Source organism: Barbus barbus (assembly GCF_936440315.1).
Source record: "Barbus barbus genome assembly, chromosome: 46".
In the NCBI taxonomy this organism is placed as follows: domain Eukaryota; kingdom Metazoa; phylum Chordata; class Actinopteri; order Cypriniformes; family Cyprinidae; genus Barbus; species Barbus barbus.
In genome coordinates, this window is record NC_136724.1 from 10,765,689 (window position 1) to 10,782,676 (window position 16,988).

The 16,988-nt window shown below is 39.4% G+C and overlaps 1 protein-coding gene across 1 annotated transcript in view; it reads right to left on the minus strand.

Moving 5' to 3' along the window:
- The window catches only part of LOC306865263 (potassium voltage-gated channel subfamily B member 2-like), a gene marked incomplete at its 3' end in the record, with an annotated part of 105,832 nt that overhangs the window by 25,924 nt on the left and 62,920 nt on the right, over positions 1-16,988 (minus strand). The window lies entirely within an intron of this gene.

Below are 16,988 nucleotides of genomic sequence, written 5' to 3' on the forward strand. Positions count from 1 at the left end.
ACCTACAGAAAAAATGAATGAAACTGCATGACTCTTTAAATGTTTTCTGTGTGATCATTTAATAATTGTCTTGTATGCAAATAGTAAATAGGAGCCATTAAGTGCTAAACAGCGTATTTTATATTTGGATGCTATGTGAGGGGCTGTAACAGTGCTACTGAAATCGCCTGGAGTCATTATATGTGCTTTAAAATTTGAGACCTAATGCTGTCTCATGAATTTCCTGAGACATTTCATTTGCTAGGTTTCTAGCAAAAATGGCATTTTTGGTTTCACCACTGAAGAATGAAGCATATTCGACCTAAATAAACACATCCAGAAGTACACAATATATCAGTGGAGGTATTATTGGTGGATAACTGGGAAGATTATTATTAGTGCATCAATACTGGAATTACAGCTGATCATTTGAATTGATAAATTAACATGCAGACATGACTATAATATAAAGACAATATTATACAGTAAATTGTGATCATATTTTATAAATAATCAATATGCAATAATTATAATTATAATAAAATTATAAAACTAGAAAAAATATATTTCAGCAAATTAAAAAGTAGTTAAAAGTCCAGATTCTAAACTTGATATTTAATGCCAGTTTAAAAGAATTAACATGCGTAAAACCATCTGTTATCAGTATTGTACAAAACAAGATGTTGATTATTGTTTAATATTTTCGGCTCAGAAATGTCCATATCACTGCACTCATAACCACAACATTACCTTAAAATTACAATGCAATAACACAATGACAACAAAAACACTTAAAATGGTTCATCTCCTGTTAGCGCTGTAGGGATAGTGTTTGTTTTAGAGATATCAGAGAATGCTGATTGGAAAATTTTGTAAATCCATCATAAAACTACAGTACAAAATTGAAAAAAAAAACATTAATATGATGTATTTGCAGACTATATCAATTATTTGACATGTGCTTCACTCTGTGTTTATTGTTTCTCCATGAAGATGCCATACGCTGCATGTCTGAAAAAAAAAACGATAGCAGTCAATCAAGATTTCAGGCGTCATTTGTTCTCTAGCAGTCCAGAGCTTTGACACTGTTTATACGGATCTTGAGGTCTGCTGACGCAAATTCCAGACAGGCCACCGCAGCTAGAGCTCTGCCAGTATGAATAGAGTTTATATCATAAGGCAGAGATGATCCACTCATACATATAGGAATGGAAAAAATCTAAATGCTAAATAGGGTAGCTGTAGTCCCACATTACAATTAAAATGCTACCAATCGCCTTAGAATAGAAGAATCGTAACACTGTGTTAGACTGTAGAAAACGAAATCAGGCCTTAAAAGAGCAGTTAAAAGAGCCAATCGTGTGTTTGTTTACGCTAGATAGAATGTGCATCTAAGCTGGACCAGTACAGAGTAACACTTGAAAATAGTTCAATAGTTCAATCGCCATCACACCACTTGTTGAGTTGCACTTGCCTCAAATTTCAAAGATAAAATGCATAGTCAACAAAACCTTTTTGCTAAATGCATGACAGAAATGTTTGCACTGAACTATGTTCTTAGTTTCTGTGGGTTCTTAAAAAGTCTTTAATTGTTTCAATTTAAAGCCATTAAAACTCTTAAATGGTACAAAAAGTCTTAATTATTAGCAGTCTTAAATTTGGGGACGGAAAGACAAGAATTGCTATATAGATTAATATGTTGATTAAACTTATTTCAGCCTACGATTTCACTGAATAAATATGAGCGCTGCACGTTTCAAAGTCAGGCGCTGCTTTTTTTGTGAAATGCAGTTAACTTACCGGGAAACTGCTATATTTCTGCAGTTATGAAAGTGAAACCTGCTGGCAGAGAACGAAATTGAATTTTCAATAAACCTGTCTGCTATTTTTGCTACATATTTTTAAATGTGAACCGATGGATCGACAAGAAGCTAATCCATTATAAGAATCTAAACAATCAAGACACTAAGATATATTTATGTCATATAATATAATAATTGTTTAAATTAATATAATAATTGATACTTTTGACTCATCCGTTTTCTTAAAAATTGTTTAAAGGCTGAAATATGAAGTGCAGGTCTTAAAAAAGGTCTTAAATTTGATTTGCCAAAAACGCCACTAAGTGCAAATAGCCTGCCTTGTTGGAAGAGGCTATTTACACTAACTTCATCCACCAACATGTGATTGGGCTAGTCAACAATACAAAAGACGATTGTCAGTCGTCAGCTCCAGTGGCGCAGATGGTAAAGCGTGTGTCATACTCCCTTTGAGCGTATGTCATACTCCCTCCCTTTTCAAATTTTAAATCAGCATTTATTTTTAATAAAAATGAAGGAAATAATTAAAAAGTTGAAAATAAAGTATTGGGTATTTGGGTTAGGGTTGGTGTAGGGAGGGCTTTTGTCCCAATAAGGTGGCATCCATTTAATAATTTGAATTAAAATGAAACTTTACACTCAATAAGTTATTATTGCGCTGTTTTGTAATGTATTACAATACTGCGGTGCAGCTAATTGCCACTATTTGCAATAAGAAGTATAAATAGCCTGCAAGTTTAATATAGTGTAAATAGAATCTATAGGTATTTTCACTTAGTGTAAATAGCATATCAATAAAAAATGCTGCTATTTTCACTTAGTTTAAATAGAATCCATTGCTATTTGCACTTAGTGTAAATAGCCTGTATCGCTATTTAAATATGCAAATAGCTGCTGCCTTTTAAAAATCCTGAAGAGACCTGGTTAAATTTGGAATAACTATTATTATTATTATTTTGAATAAGCACTTTTTAACTGTCCTCTTCGGTTGTTTTGAGAATGTTCTGTAGGCCACTAATAAAAATAGGACCTCTGTACATTTGTTTGTTGCAAATTTACAGACAATGCAATTGAGATGTTTACATTGGCTTGTTGGGGTAACATTGCTGTCAACTGACAACAAAGTTTCCCTTCTGAATTAGCATATCTGCACAAGTTTTATAGTTAATAAAACAAATTGCATTAATTATACTTTAATTTCCTTCAATAAAAAGGAAATTGAGTTAGACCATGTAAAAGGTGTGTGGACATGGATTACTAATCTGGCCCCTTGGTATAAAGGAGAAAAAATGCTGGCCCTCGTCACTATGCCTGATCTACATCCTTAATCCTACCCAATACCTAAATTTAACAACTACCCTCCTAACTATTAATAAGAAGCAATTAGGAGTTTGGGGTAAAAGTCATTGTTACAGTAGTTGTTCCGAGTTCGAATCCCGGCTCGAGGACCTTTCCCGATCCCACCCACCTCTCTCTCTCCCACTCTCTTAATAAAGACAAAATGCCAAAAATAAATCTAAAAAAAAAGCTGTAGTTAGTTAATAGTGAGAACTGGACCTAAAAATAAAGTATGACCCATAAAGGTAAAGAAACAGCATTGGAGTTCTCACTAATTAATCCCATTAATCCCGTAACACTGTATAACATTTTCTCCCATTATTACTTTCTGCAGAGAAAAATTTGACAAATGAGCTGTGACAGAGAGCAGTCAATAAAAATCACAGGTCTTTTAGATCAGACCCATTATGTGATGTATCTAATGAACAACATTAGTGCGCCTGTTCTCAGAGGATGCTTTCTAGACATTATTGGATAATTCATCAACTGCAATTTATGTTACCATTTAATATAATGGAGCTGTGGTCTAAAGACATCAAATTTAAAATCAATAAAGGTAATTGATTTCCATGTACCTTTAGTGTGGTACTAATTACTAAACCTTAAAAAGAAATTACGTGACCCCTTAAAACCAAAGAACGATACATTTTTTATAAAGCTGTCTGAGGTATTATAAATCCCACAACAGGATTGTAGGGGGTTGATTTTAAATGCAGCCCCCATGAAAAACAGTCTCAACCCTCCCTTCCTTCTTCTTAGTAGTGATAAGATGACACCATTGAAACACAAATAGCAACGGCAACATCGAGCCATGTACAATGGGGATTGTCCAGGGCATGCAGGAATGCCAACTGCGGTTGGGCAATCCCTATCCGGTGCCCTTTGTTCTCGTAAATACATCAATAAAACAGCTGCTGCAATACTGGGAGAGACTGCAGCAGTGTCTTAAAGCCTGTTCACACCAAGGGTGATAACAGTAAAGGTAAAATTTAAAAAATCATTCAAAATAGGGCTGCGTGATATATTGAAATTATTGAAATATTGTCCATGTATGTATCGCAATATGCATATTTGCTGAAAAAGTACTTACCCTCAGGCCATACAAGATTTAGGTGAGTTTGTTTCTTCACCAGAACAGATTAAAAGAAATTTAGCATTACATAATTTGCTCACCAGCGGATCCTCTGCAGTGAATGAGTGCCGTCAGAATGAGAGTCCAAACAGCTGATTAAAACATCACAATAATTCACAAGCAATCCACACGTCTCCAGTCCAGCAATTAACTTCGTTTGAAGTAAAAAGTGGCGTGTTTGCAATGAACAAATTCATCATTTAACATCATTTCATTCAACTTCAAACTTTTGCTTCTGGCTAAAATACAAGTCCTCTATTCATAATATTGCATTCTGCGCTCCCTGCTCCTATCCATGCTAGGCTGCGTGGATGGGCAGGGAGTGTTTGCCCAGAACAGAACCATTCCCCCAACCTAAAATGTATGCTAATCGTAAGTTATATTGGCGATAGTGGTCCTGACAGAAGTATCCTCGTCTGAATCAGGATAAAGATAAAGCACTGTTTACAAGCAGTAACAGTCCAAAATGGTTCTAAACAAATACGTTGGTGGATTTTGATATGAGAAGACAACAGGGATGGACTTTTTCACTGAAGAAAACAATGGATTATAGATTATGGATATTTTGGCCAGTTTGGGTGGTTTAAAGTTAAAATAATAGATTTGTTTCCCAAAAACACAGCTTTTCACAAGACATTAACTGATGGACTGGAGTTGTGTGGATTACTGTGATGTTTTAATGAGCTGTTTGGACTTTCATTCTGACGGCACCCATTCACTGCAGAGGATCCATTGGTGAGCAAGTGGCGAAATGAGTACATTTTCAGCAAATTTAAATATTTGGTTGAACTATTCCTTTAATATATCACATATCACATTCATCTTGAATATTGTTTAGAGTTCTCAACACAATTATAACGATAACAGTGCAGAGGAACAATATTGTTTGTTTGTTTTTTTACAGCTGATGAACGATACAAACATTGACAGCCAAACAGAATTCATCCTGCTTTAAAAAGCTTAAACATTTGCAAATGACAACTCTGCTTCTCATTTAGTTATCATTCTTAGGGTGAACATATCTTTATAATGGCATAACCCGCATCAGGAAGATGTGATCGGACATGGTGGGGTGCAGCTCTACCTCCACTCACAGACCCTCAGGGACAATGAGGTCCTCGGATGCTTGTGGCGAGTGTGTTGACATCAGAGGTCCGACAACAGTTGTCACAAGAACGGCAGACGTTTAACCTTGGCAACCCTATTAGATGTCGTTCCAGAACAGATTTCACTCCATTATGAAAACAGACTTTCCCCTAACATACATACAGACACACATAAATAAGCTCAGCGGAGACATGGCTCACAGCAAAGCATGTGTCTCCATTTGAGGCGCATAAACAGTGTGCTTTTCACATGAGCATATGACACCCTAGTTTGGTGAAATGGAGCGTGCTAGTGAATGGCCATATTTGGATTGTTGTGTTCCTGGCAGGGCAACCCTCACACACACATACAGACACACACACACGTCCCTGAATACAAACCGGCTCGACCTTTGCGGTGCCAAGGAGTAAATATACGACAAAGCAGTTTTGTTAGCAGATGTTAGCAATGTAAATACTCCTAATTAAAACTTTCAACTCCTAAAAAGACTTCAGAAAATTTGTGAGCTTGTAAAATATAAAAATTATAAGCAGAGAAGTAAAAATTATCACAAGATGTTTTGTCTGTCTAAACAGTAATAAATCTGGGTTTTGTCAGGTTGACTGCAACTTCCTCTCTCTTGTAAGTCAGTTTTCATTAACATTTCTCTTAATCAAACTCTAACATGAGACTTTTTCATATAGGGTAAACGTACCTATAAAGCTCATGTACCCATTAAGCACACTTCCATTTTTGAGATCAGATTATAAAAAGAAAAAATTATTTATTATCCTACTTGATGTGTTTGTCACTACATACCTCCAGTAATTTTAAGTCAATCAGATCATTGCACACTGAGATACGAGTCTCCATGTGTTAACACTGTCTGGTGGCCATTTTGAAAGCTGTCTAAAAACTTTCATCAAAACAGAAGCCCCTTAAATGTGCATTTTTTTTAGATGTTTAAACCTTTATTTTGGGTAAGCTTCACCACTTATTGTAAAATTAAGATTAATGTTCAAACTTTTGCATATTATAACCTAGAACTTGGATGTGGGAAATAATTACATTACAGCCAAAGATAGTTCCTCTTCAGGAACTCGAGCTGCGTCAGGTGACGCTTTGGGGAACGCCCCCAGCGTAACCGGCTCTGAATACTAATGAAATCTGTCCAATGAATGGGGAGGACGTCACAGGCGAGGTGACGTAATGACCAGCTGGTATTAAAGCACGCGCGGTGGAACCGGCGTCAGCTTTCTGTCATACAGCTAAGCGCTCTGTGTACTGTGAGTCCTATTTACTAGGAAGCGCCAAGCATGTTGCACCCCCTCTGTCACCCCAATATGAGGAGCTTGTGGAGGTGATCACTCGTGCTGTAGCCAAGTTGAGTCTCGACTGGCCGGCTGAGTGTATGGTCGAACCGCGGAGAGGCAAGCTGGTTGAGCGCTTTCTGCGGTTTCAGACCTCACCTCCACATCGGAGCCTGCCTTTTTTTCCCGACCTCCACACTGAGGTGTCGAGGTCGTGGGGAAAACCCTTCTCGGCCCGCCTCTTCGTCCCCTCGTCCGATTACTACGGTAATGTGATGGGGACGGGTGAGCGCGGTTACAGAGCAATGCCGCGTGTGGAACAGACGCTTGCGGGCTATCTGTCTCCTGACGCGGCATCGTCTCTGAAGGCTCTGACTCTGCCCACCAAGCCACTGCGCACATCATCAGCGCTGGTGGGCAAGGGGTACGCACGCGGCAGCAGGTCAGGCTGGGTAATGTCTGCACACCATGGCGGTGTTGCAGGCATACCAAGCTGACCTGCTTAAAGAGTTGGATGAGGGTGAAGGAATTTCTGCGGAGGACATTAGTGAACTCTGATTTATCTTTCCGCGCCACCAAGGAGACCGCCCGTCCCATTGGGCGGTCTATGGCAGCCCTGGTGGCGGTGGAGAGGCATCTGTGGTTGACCCTGTCCCATATTAAGGATCGCGACAGGGTCTTTCTCTTGGACGCCCCGCTCTCGCCTTCTGGCCTCTTCGGTGACGTTGTTGACGCCGTTGTCGACAGGCACCAGGAGGCTGGTAGGCAGGGGGCGGCGTTCCAGCGGTTTCTCCCTCGCCGCTCTCTAACTCACGGGGCTGCTGGGCAAGAGCAGCCCCTGCTGCGTGCTGGCTCCTCATACAGGGAGGCGCAGAAAGAGAGCGTTACCGCCCGTGCGCCCCCAAGCAAGCGGAGTGGCAAAAACGCATATCTCGGTCTCTTCCGCCCGGAAACATAGCAGAGATGTTCGCCACCCCTTCGGGGGTCTCTGGAGCAGCTAGTTTGGCCGTTCCCTGCCGGTGTGCCGATCCGATTACACCAGAGGCCAGTCTCGAGAGACTGGTTCCCTTAGTAGACTATTTCGCAGCATGGAATCTACTGCCAAATGGGTCTCGATGGGTCCTGCGCACTGTAGAGAGAGGCTACAGAATCCAGTTCGGTTCTCATCCGCCTCAATTCAACGGGGTAAATACCAAGTTAGTGGGCCCCGAGCAGGCTCTGGTAATGGAACAAGAGGTAGACACTCTCTTGATGAAGGAAGCCATCGAGGTGGTTCCTCCTCGAAAGAGAGTCCGGGTTCTACAGCCGGTACTTCATAGTTCCAAAGAAGGATGGAGGGTTGCGTCCCATTTTAGATCTGAGGCAGCTGAACTGCTCAGTCGCCAGACTGAAGTTCAAGATGCTTACTCACAAGCAGGTCGCGTCTCAAATTAGGTCCGAGGACTGGTTTGTCGCGATCGATCTAAGGGACGCATACTTCCACGTCTCCATCCTTCCCTCTCACAGGAGGTTCCTGAGGTTTGCTTTCGGGGGCAAAGCTTACCAATATCGGGTACTTCCTTTCGGCCTAGCACTCTCACCCCGCACTTTTACGAAGTGTGTGGATGCCGCATTAGCTCCGGTGCGGCTACTGGGCATCCGCATACTCAATTACAACGACGATTGGTTGATTCTCGCTCAATCAGAGCGGAGGGCGGCTCAACATCGAGATGTTGTTCTCACCCACATGAAAGTGTTGGGGTTAAGACTGAACGCCAAGAAGAGTGTTCTTTCTCCATTACAGAGAACCACTTATCTTGGTGTGGTGTGGGATTCGACCACGATGCAGGCACGTATGTCCCCTGCTCGGATCGAGTCGATCCTCACGGAGGTCAGGAGAGTGAAAGTAGGCCAGTCACTCACTGTCAAGCGGTTTCAGAGACTGCTGGGTCTGATGGCAGCTGCGTCCAACGTGATACCTATTGGCCTGCTGTACATGAGACCCCTACAATGGTGGCTCAAGACCAAGGGGTTCTCCCCGACGGGAAACCCGCTTCGCATGATCAAGGTGACGCGGTGGTGCCTACGTGCCTTAGACATGTGGAGACAACCTTGGTTCTTGTCCCAGGGCCCGGTGCTGGGAGCTCCTTGTCGCCGCGTAACGCTAGCGACGGACGCATCCCTCACCGGTTGGGGAGCGGTCATGAGTGGCCACCCTGCCCACGGTCTGTGGAGAGGCTGTCATCTCGCCTGGCACATCAACAGGCTCGAGATGCTGGACGTGTTTCAGGCTCTGAAATACTTTCTCCCAGACCTAAGAGGTCACCATTTGTTAGTTCGCACTGACAATACATTGGTGGTCTCTTATTTCAACCACCAAGGAGGTCTACGGTCGCGCCCCCTGTACAGGCTGGCGCACCAGATCCTTGTGTGGGCCCAGGGAAAACTAGGCCGAGGCTACGTCTGTACGCCTTTCCCCCAATTGCTCTGCTCCCCGGAGTTCTGTGTGTTCTCAGTGCGAGCACACAGGGCAGGGACTTGGAAGTCTGGTGCCATGGGTATCTCGTTCCCCAAAGCGTCTCCTGACGCAGCTCGAGTTCCTGAAGAGGAACGTCTTAGCTTACGTATGTAACCCCAGTTCCTCGAAGGAACGAGATGCTGTGTCGCGATGCCAAACTTCCGGCATCCCTGCCGGCGCTTGCTACATTTTAGAAGCTGACGCCGGTTCCACCGCACGTGCTTTTATACTAGCTGGTCATTACGTCACCTCGCCCGTGACGTCCTTCCCATTCATTGGACGGATTTCATTAGTATTCAGAACCGGTTACACTGGGGGCGTTCCTCAAAGCGTCTCCTGACGCAGCGTCTCGTTCATTCGAGGAACTGGGGTTACATACGTAACCTAAGACGTTTTAGCAACACAGCGCAGATGCTACAGAACACAGTTAGCTGACTAGCTGAATAAGATTGTGTGCTACGCTAATATATTACTTCACAGGCATTAGTGGCTTGTGCATCTACATCCATAATATTATAAATTGACAGTTTATTGTTGGTCTGTCGTTTTACAGTGCTGTAATTTTTAAAGATGTCATATTATTTTAAGGTGAGCTTAAAGGGTGCGCTACTATGAAAATCACACAGCTTCAGTGTGACATCAATAAGAAAAAGTATAATTTCATTGATATCGTTAATAATAGTTATTCATATTAAAATATGTATGAACTTAATACATGACCTAGACTATTTATTTAGCACAAATCCTGTCATTTTAATAAATATTACATGAAATTTATTAAAAATTGTTGCTGCTCCAATTAAGCTCAGTGTGCTCTCTTTAAGCTCTTCCACATTGAACGTCTATGTAATACTTCATAAACAGACATTAAATATTAACTGATGGTTGTCACTTTAATTTAAGTTAATCAGTTTTCTATGGATTCTGTCAACTCAAATCTGCAGACTGGCTCAGATCTTTGGCATCTAGCATCAACTTCTCCAGACTGTAAACCTTGTGGAAAATCGGGACAAAAATCATGGAGTGTATTCCAGTCTTATGAGACTATAGACAACAGACTGGCTCAGATCTTTGGCATCTAGCATCAACTTCTCCAGACTGTAAACCTTGTGGAAAATCGGGACAAAAATCATGGAGTGCATTCCAGTCTTATGAGACTATAGACAACACATCCATTTAAAAAGAGACTTCATAATGAGGCTAGTTTCTGTGTTCATCCCCATGAATTAAATGTTTTATTGGTTTGTTTTATTTGATTTTTGAATGTGTTATTTAGCTGAACGTGGACTAGTCTAGATGTTACACTGTGCTTAGATGACACTTCACTATGAATATATAACGGATCGACTTGAATGCCTTTTTGCTTGCTTTTAGTGTTCTTTTTTTGTGATTGATTTTGTACCTTTTTTACAATTATTCTTTAAAAATTGTCTTTAAAATAAACAAGAATTTTTAATAAAACATGATGTGAGCTTAATGAGAACAGGGGTGTGCTTAAAGGGTACACAAATGTACCCATTAAGCACAGGCGGACTTTTTAAATTTAATGATGTATATCTTAACTGAAATGCTTTTGTCTTTTAAAATAAAATTAAATATTTTTGTGTGAGAGATTAATATTTTATTTTAACATAACTTTTTGTACTGAAACCAATATCTTGTGCACTAAAAATGTCTCAATGTAGATTTTGGTGAGCTTAATAGGTACGTTTACCCTAGTTTGAACAGTTTTACCTATTTATACAATGCTGTTTCAAAGCTTGGGGTCAGTAAGATATTTTTACATTTTTTGAGTCTATTGTGCTGACCAAAGCTGCATTTATTATTTAATTAAAAATACAGTAAAACAGTAATATTGTGAAATACTATTACAATTTAAAACAACAGTTTTCCATTATAATATTTTTAAAACGTAATTTACAATACAAAAGGCAATTTTATTATTGAATATGTAAGGGATAATGCATGGCTAGCTGTGCATTAAATTATTTTATATCAAAAATCGAGATTTTTAGCACAGCTAAAATCATTTAATGCACACCTAGACATGTATTATCCTGCTTATACCTTGGTCATTTGCCAGCATTTACAAGTTAAAGCTGTTAATGATGTTTCACAGTGCGATATTTGACTGGAAGGGTAAAATTTTTATTTCTACTAGAAAGACTCAGGAGGTGATGATAAGACTCGAAAGTATTTATTTGACAAAACCAAGACATAAAAATAGAATTCTTTGGCGTAGGCCCCATCTGTTGCTTGAATCTGTAAGTCATAGACTCCAGCTATTACTGCTGAAGACGAAGGCAGGGGCGGAGCCGACCCCCTGCATGGACAGGACCAACCTGGTGGTGGTGGGGAGGATGGAGGGGAAGGACAACGTCAGTATCTGCAAACACAAGGAAGGGTGAGTAAAGAGCTTATATATTCCTTGTGTCGAGTGGCGATTGGCTAGGTCTAACTGTAATATGTAACCTAGCATTAAGTCTACCTAGTAGAACTTGCGCTAAAGTTTCCATTTTCATCAGTTATGGCTCGGTAGCTCTAGCATTCTGCCCGCTTCATATCAGACTCAGAGATGAAATTGCGGTAAGATTACATTTATTTGAATGAATTATAGCATTTATTTGAATGAACTATCGATCGAGAGAGAGATGACAGTTGTGTGTGCGTTATCTTTGTCTGCGCATCTCTCTACAAACAATGAATCTGTGTTACTTCAAAAATAGTGATTTTACACCTCGTTGCTGAGGAATATAATGTAGCGATCCAGTATCTAGGCTATTTTATTAATAAAAGTTGCGGGGAAGTTTCCAAGTTTGTGTGTGTGTGCACGCAGTGCAATCTTTATTTTTTTTTAAGTTTTTAAGGGCTTTTTCATGCCTTTATTAGATAGGACAGTAGTAGAGAGCAGAAGCATTGGGTGGAGAGAGGGGGCAGGATCAGCAAAGGACCTTGAGATGGGAATCGAACTCAGGTCACCATGAGCACAGTTCTGATATATGTCGGCGCACTAACCACGAGGCTATTGGCGCCGACACATGCGGTGCAATCTGCAATCTCTGACTCTCTCCCTTTCTCTCGCTTCCTCTCTCTCTCTTTGCGTGATTGTGTGCGAGTGATGTGTGTGGGTTTGTGTTCATCAATTAAAGCAGCGCATTAAGATAGAACGGTGATTAAACTGATTAAACTTTTATGTTTAAACTGACAAGACTTAAAACACGGGAGAATGAAAAACTTTCTTGAGGAAGCAGCACTGGCCTGATCGTTAAGATCGTTTGGGGGGGCTGAAATCCACCTAAAAATGGTTTAGAACAGAGGTCTTCAACCCTATTCCTGGGGACCCACTATCCTGAAGATTTTAGCTACAACCCTAATCAAACACACCTGAAGCAGCCAATCAAGCTCCTCAAGACTGCTTGAAAATTGCAGGCAGGTGTGCTGAAGCTGGTTGGAAATAAACTTTCCAGGAGAATGGGTCCCCAGGAGCAGGGTTGAAGACCTCTGGTTTAGAACCGCCACTGGTATAGTGTGCGTAATTATACTGAAACATAAAAATATAACCAGTTTACCTGATTCAATGTGATGGCTGAGCCTGTGTCTGAGATAACAACGTGCCAATCCGTGGTTGGATTTCTGACACGACTAATCATAAATCATCTTACACTTTCAAAAAGCGTGACTGATACTCGAGCCAATTCTAACTATCGACTAAAAGCGGGAGTCAGATTGCCCCCCTAGTGGATGGCTAAAGATTTGATAGCTCGTATTCATAAATCCTCAAGGGAATGTCTCTGAATTAATCTATGCTCGCGCCCCCCTTGACAGGTCCTGGCGCCCCACAGGTTGAAAACCCCTGCTCTAAACAAGCTGTACTTCAAAAACAACGATTTTACCACCTCGTTGTTGAGGAATATAATGTAGCGATTTAGTATCTTGGCCATTTTATTAATAAAAGTCGTGGGGCAGCATTGACAACATGTTTGTGTGTGTGCAGCGCAATCTGCGAATGCGATCTCCGACCTCTCTCTATATCTCTCTCTGTGTGGGTTTGTGTTCATCAATTAATGCAGCTCATTAATATAGAACATTGATTAAACTGACTTGGAAGTACCTGTGCATTACACGGTTTTACCGCATACCTGCCAGCCAATCAGAATCCAGTATTCAGACAGACCATAGTATAAATACATTGAGAATTGCCCTAATATATCGATGCAAATTAGAGGTCGATCAGTATTTGGTTTTTACTCCAGTCTTCAGAGTTACACAATCCTTCAGAAATCATTACAATATGCTGATTTGGAAAATCATTTCTTATTATTATCAATGTTATGCTTAATATTTTTGTGGAAACGGTAATGCATCATTTAAGTTTGAAAAAAAAGAACAGACTTTATTTAAAATAGATTTTTTTATAACATTAAATGTCCGTACTATAATTTTTGTTCAATTTAGTAAATAAATTTATTAATTTCTTTCAAAAAAAAAATTCTACTGACCTCCAACCTTCAAACAGTAGTGTTTATATAAACTAATGATCATTTGTACACAATTTGAAATGGAAGACAGAAGGCTTGACAGAAAATGACAACAGAACCTTTCCCATCATTCTGTGGTTGTACAAGTATGAAATACACGTTCCTATCTATCGATCAAACACCATCAGAACCCTTTCTACTGTGTAGGTGCCTTTAGATGTTAAAATTCTTTGTGTATCTAAGACACGTTTTGTGGGTCTGGAAAGTTTTAAAGAAATCGAGAAGCACAACTCAACAGATGCCAAAGTCAGTGCACTGCAGCAAAATTTTAAACTTTTAGATGATGGTAAAACTTTTGTATCATGGAGCTTCTGTTTCTTAACCCTTGGCGTTTTTGCTCCTTGCGATGTGCCATCCTCATTGAAATCTAAATATTTGCAGTATTCTCTGACATGGGGTGTGCAGGTGCTCTAATGCACATCCTTTGCTCTTCGTTTTGTTGCATTAGGCCTAAACAGGTCTTTGTCAGTAAGTAAGAGTGTTGTGATTCCTCCTATTAATTTTTCTAAGAGTGATCTGCCTCCTCCTACTGTAAGATATTGGCAGGCATCCTGAAGAATAAAGTTTAAAAAGTCTGTCGAGGAAAGGCATCACACCAGGCCAAGACGGAGAACTGTTCTTTATCAGCATACCAGCACAAGCCGAGCTCAAACATATGGCAGAAATCTGTCTTCTCGTTTGCGGCGTCTGCTCTAATGAGTGAAGTCATTCTAATTGTTCTCTCCTCTCTATCACTCACAGGTGTGAGTGCGAGTCTGTGATTCTGACAATGAGCGTATCAGGTATTTCCCAGCACTCCTGCAGGCTTTTCCTTGCACCCCCGTGGAAAAGCCCGACATTCTCATTTAGATTTACTCACAGTGTTTGGTGTTTGTATATTGGCTATTTTACAATGGTTCAAACATGGCTCATCCATTCATATTTATAATGTACTGCTGTTTTGAGTTTCTCAAGTGTTGTATAATGTTTCTTTTGCACCGTTGCCGGTCTTATGATTTATGAACCGTCTTATCTTTTGGTTTGCGTCCATTAAGTTCTAAAAAAAATAAATCAAATAAATCAAACGATACAGTACCTTTCACATGTACATAATTCATCAAATTAGACATTACCTTGGGATGCACAACATATCGTTACTACAATTTTTTTCATTTGATGTATCAGTTAATACTAGGCATTTAATTGCGTGTACTCATTTCCCCTATTTTTTCCACTTAAAGTTAATTATAAAAACACTAAAACATTATAACACTCTTAAATGTTATTTTTAGCCAATCTTAAAATGACTGCATTTTTTTGATGTTATAATATTTATAAACATTATAATGTTTATAATTTGAGGCATTTAAGATTTTTATATTCATTGTTAATTTAATATTGGCTGTTGGTCATAAAATAAAAATAAAACATAAAATATAAAATAAAATACAAATATTAAAATGAACATCCATTTACATGCTGTAGAATACATTATAATGTTGTGATGCCTAAATTCACTTCTAGCATTCAAAAAGCTTGAGTATTGATTTTTATTCTCATTTATTTAGACACACAACATGTAAAGAAAAGAAATGTAATATTGATTGCTGTAAAAAATTAAATAAAATATCTGTATCACTATTTTCATATTGGTCCATTCACTCCATATTGCAATATGGAATGCAATATATTACAATATATTTTGAGTTGAATTTCCATCAAAAACAACATTATAATTCATTCCATTAAAATACTCATACTGTGGTATTTTGGTCACATCACCCTCAGTTCTCAAAAGAAAGCTGTGTATTTACTTCAGTGTTCAGCTGTTTCTCTCAAAAAGACATAAAGCAGGCCTGTTTCAAGTCACAGGACTTGGAGAACATTTCGCACTGCTTCATCTATATATAATGATCACTCTTAGGTGTCCTAGTCCACAGCAAGCAGTGTCTGACTAATGCTTTTAGTTAGGCTACTGTGAAAGGGTGAACTGTCAATGTTTTGCCCATCCAGTACTGTTTCCTGGCAAATATGAAGCCCATCCATTTACACTGAGTGAGAAGCTGCATGCATGCATTTAGAGATTGGATTTCCATCTTATCTTCAGATCTCTACAAATGTAGTTACATGAGTGGGGTTTTCTCACAGACGGACTTTCACAGCCCTTTTTAAAACAAATCTGGAACCTGTGAAATCAGAATAGTGCGGGAATCCAACCAGGAAGTCAAGCAGACTATATTATGGACCTTTGCCGGTAGCCGTGCACAATTAAGAAACATGACCTCAGATAACTAACAACTTAACTAATGGGTTAACAAAAACTACCTTCTACCACTAACATCTAAATGAAATGATTGTAGTTTTTTAGTTGTTTATAAATAGGTCCATCACCCTATTAGAGACTGTTTTCAACATTGATAAGAAGAAATATTTCTTGAGCACCAAATCAGCATATTAGAATGATTTCTGAAGGATCATGTGGCACTGAAGACTGGAGTAATAGTTACTTAAATTTCAGTTTTGCATCACAGGAATAGATTGCGTTTTGAAATACATTTGAATACTTTTTTTTTAAAAGAGCAGCTTGACTGCTTGTAGATCTAGAGCTTCAAACATGAACACTAGCTGCATGCATGTTTCCATCACCCTGTTTTTATGCGCATTTTGAAGTATCGAATCAGAAACGAGTGATGGAAATGCCAAATTTGGCCAAAAAATTAGCAAAAAAGTTTTTACGCTCGCTTGAGGTGTTTTTTGAATTGTGCGAAAAAAGGTTAATGAGAATAATGGGAGATGGAAACGCATTTGCTGAATGAATTCCTCCATGTGCATCAAAAAAGTAGATCTAGAGCTTGCTAGCTATGTTTCCATCACCTTGTTTTTATGCACATTTTGACGGAAAAGCCACATTTTTAATAAAAATCCCTCGATTTGCAAAAAAAGTTATTACACTTGCTTGAGGTGGTTTTTGACTAGCTAATTCGAATAATGGGAGATGGAACCGCATTTGCCAAATAAATTCCTCAATGCAATTCCTCAAAAAAAAAAAGTCATGTGACTTTGCACTATGGGACGGCAAAACCTGACTAACCAGCGGATAGATCTCGTTCCATAGCATCTGTTGTTATGGTCATTCAGAAATGCTTCAGAATAATTGCCTCCATCTACGAACGCAATGACCACATTTATTTTATTTTGTCTACTCAACTCAAGTAGCCGCAAGAAATTTATTATACATGAAAATTATTATATGTGGCTTCTCCTACGTTTCTTAGTGATACAGTGCCAGTTTATCAGGAAGTGACGATT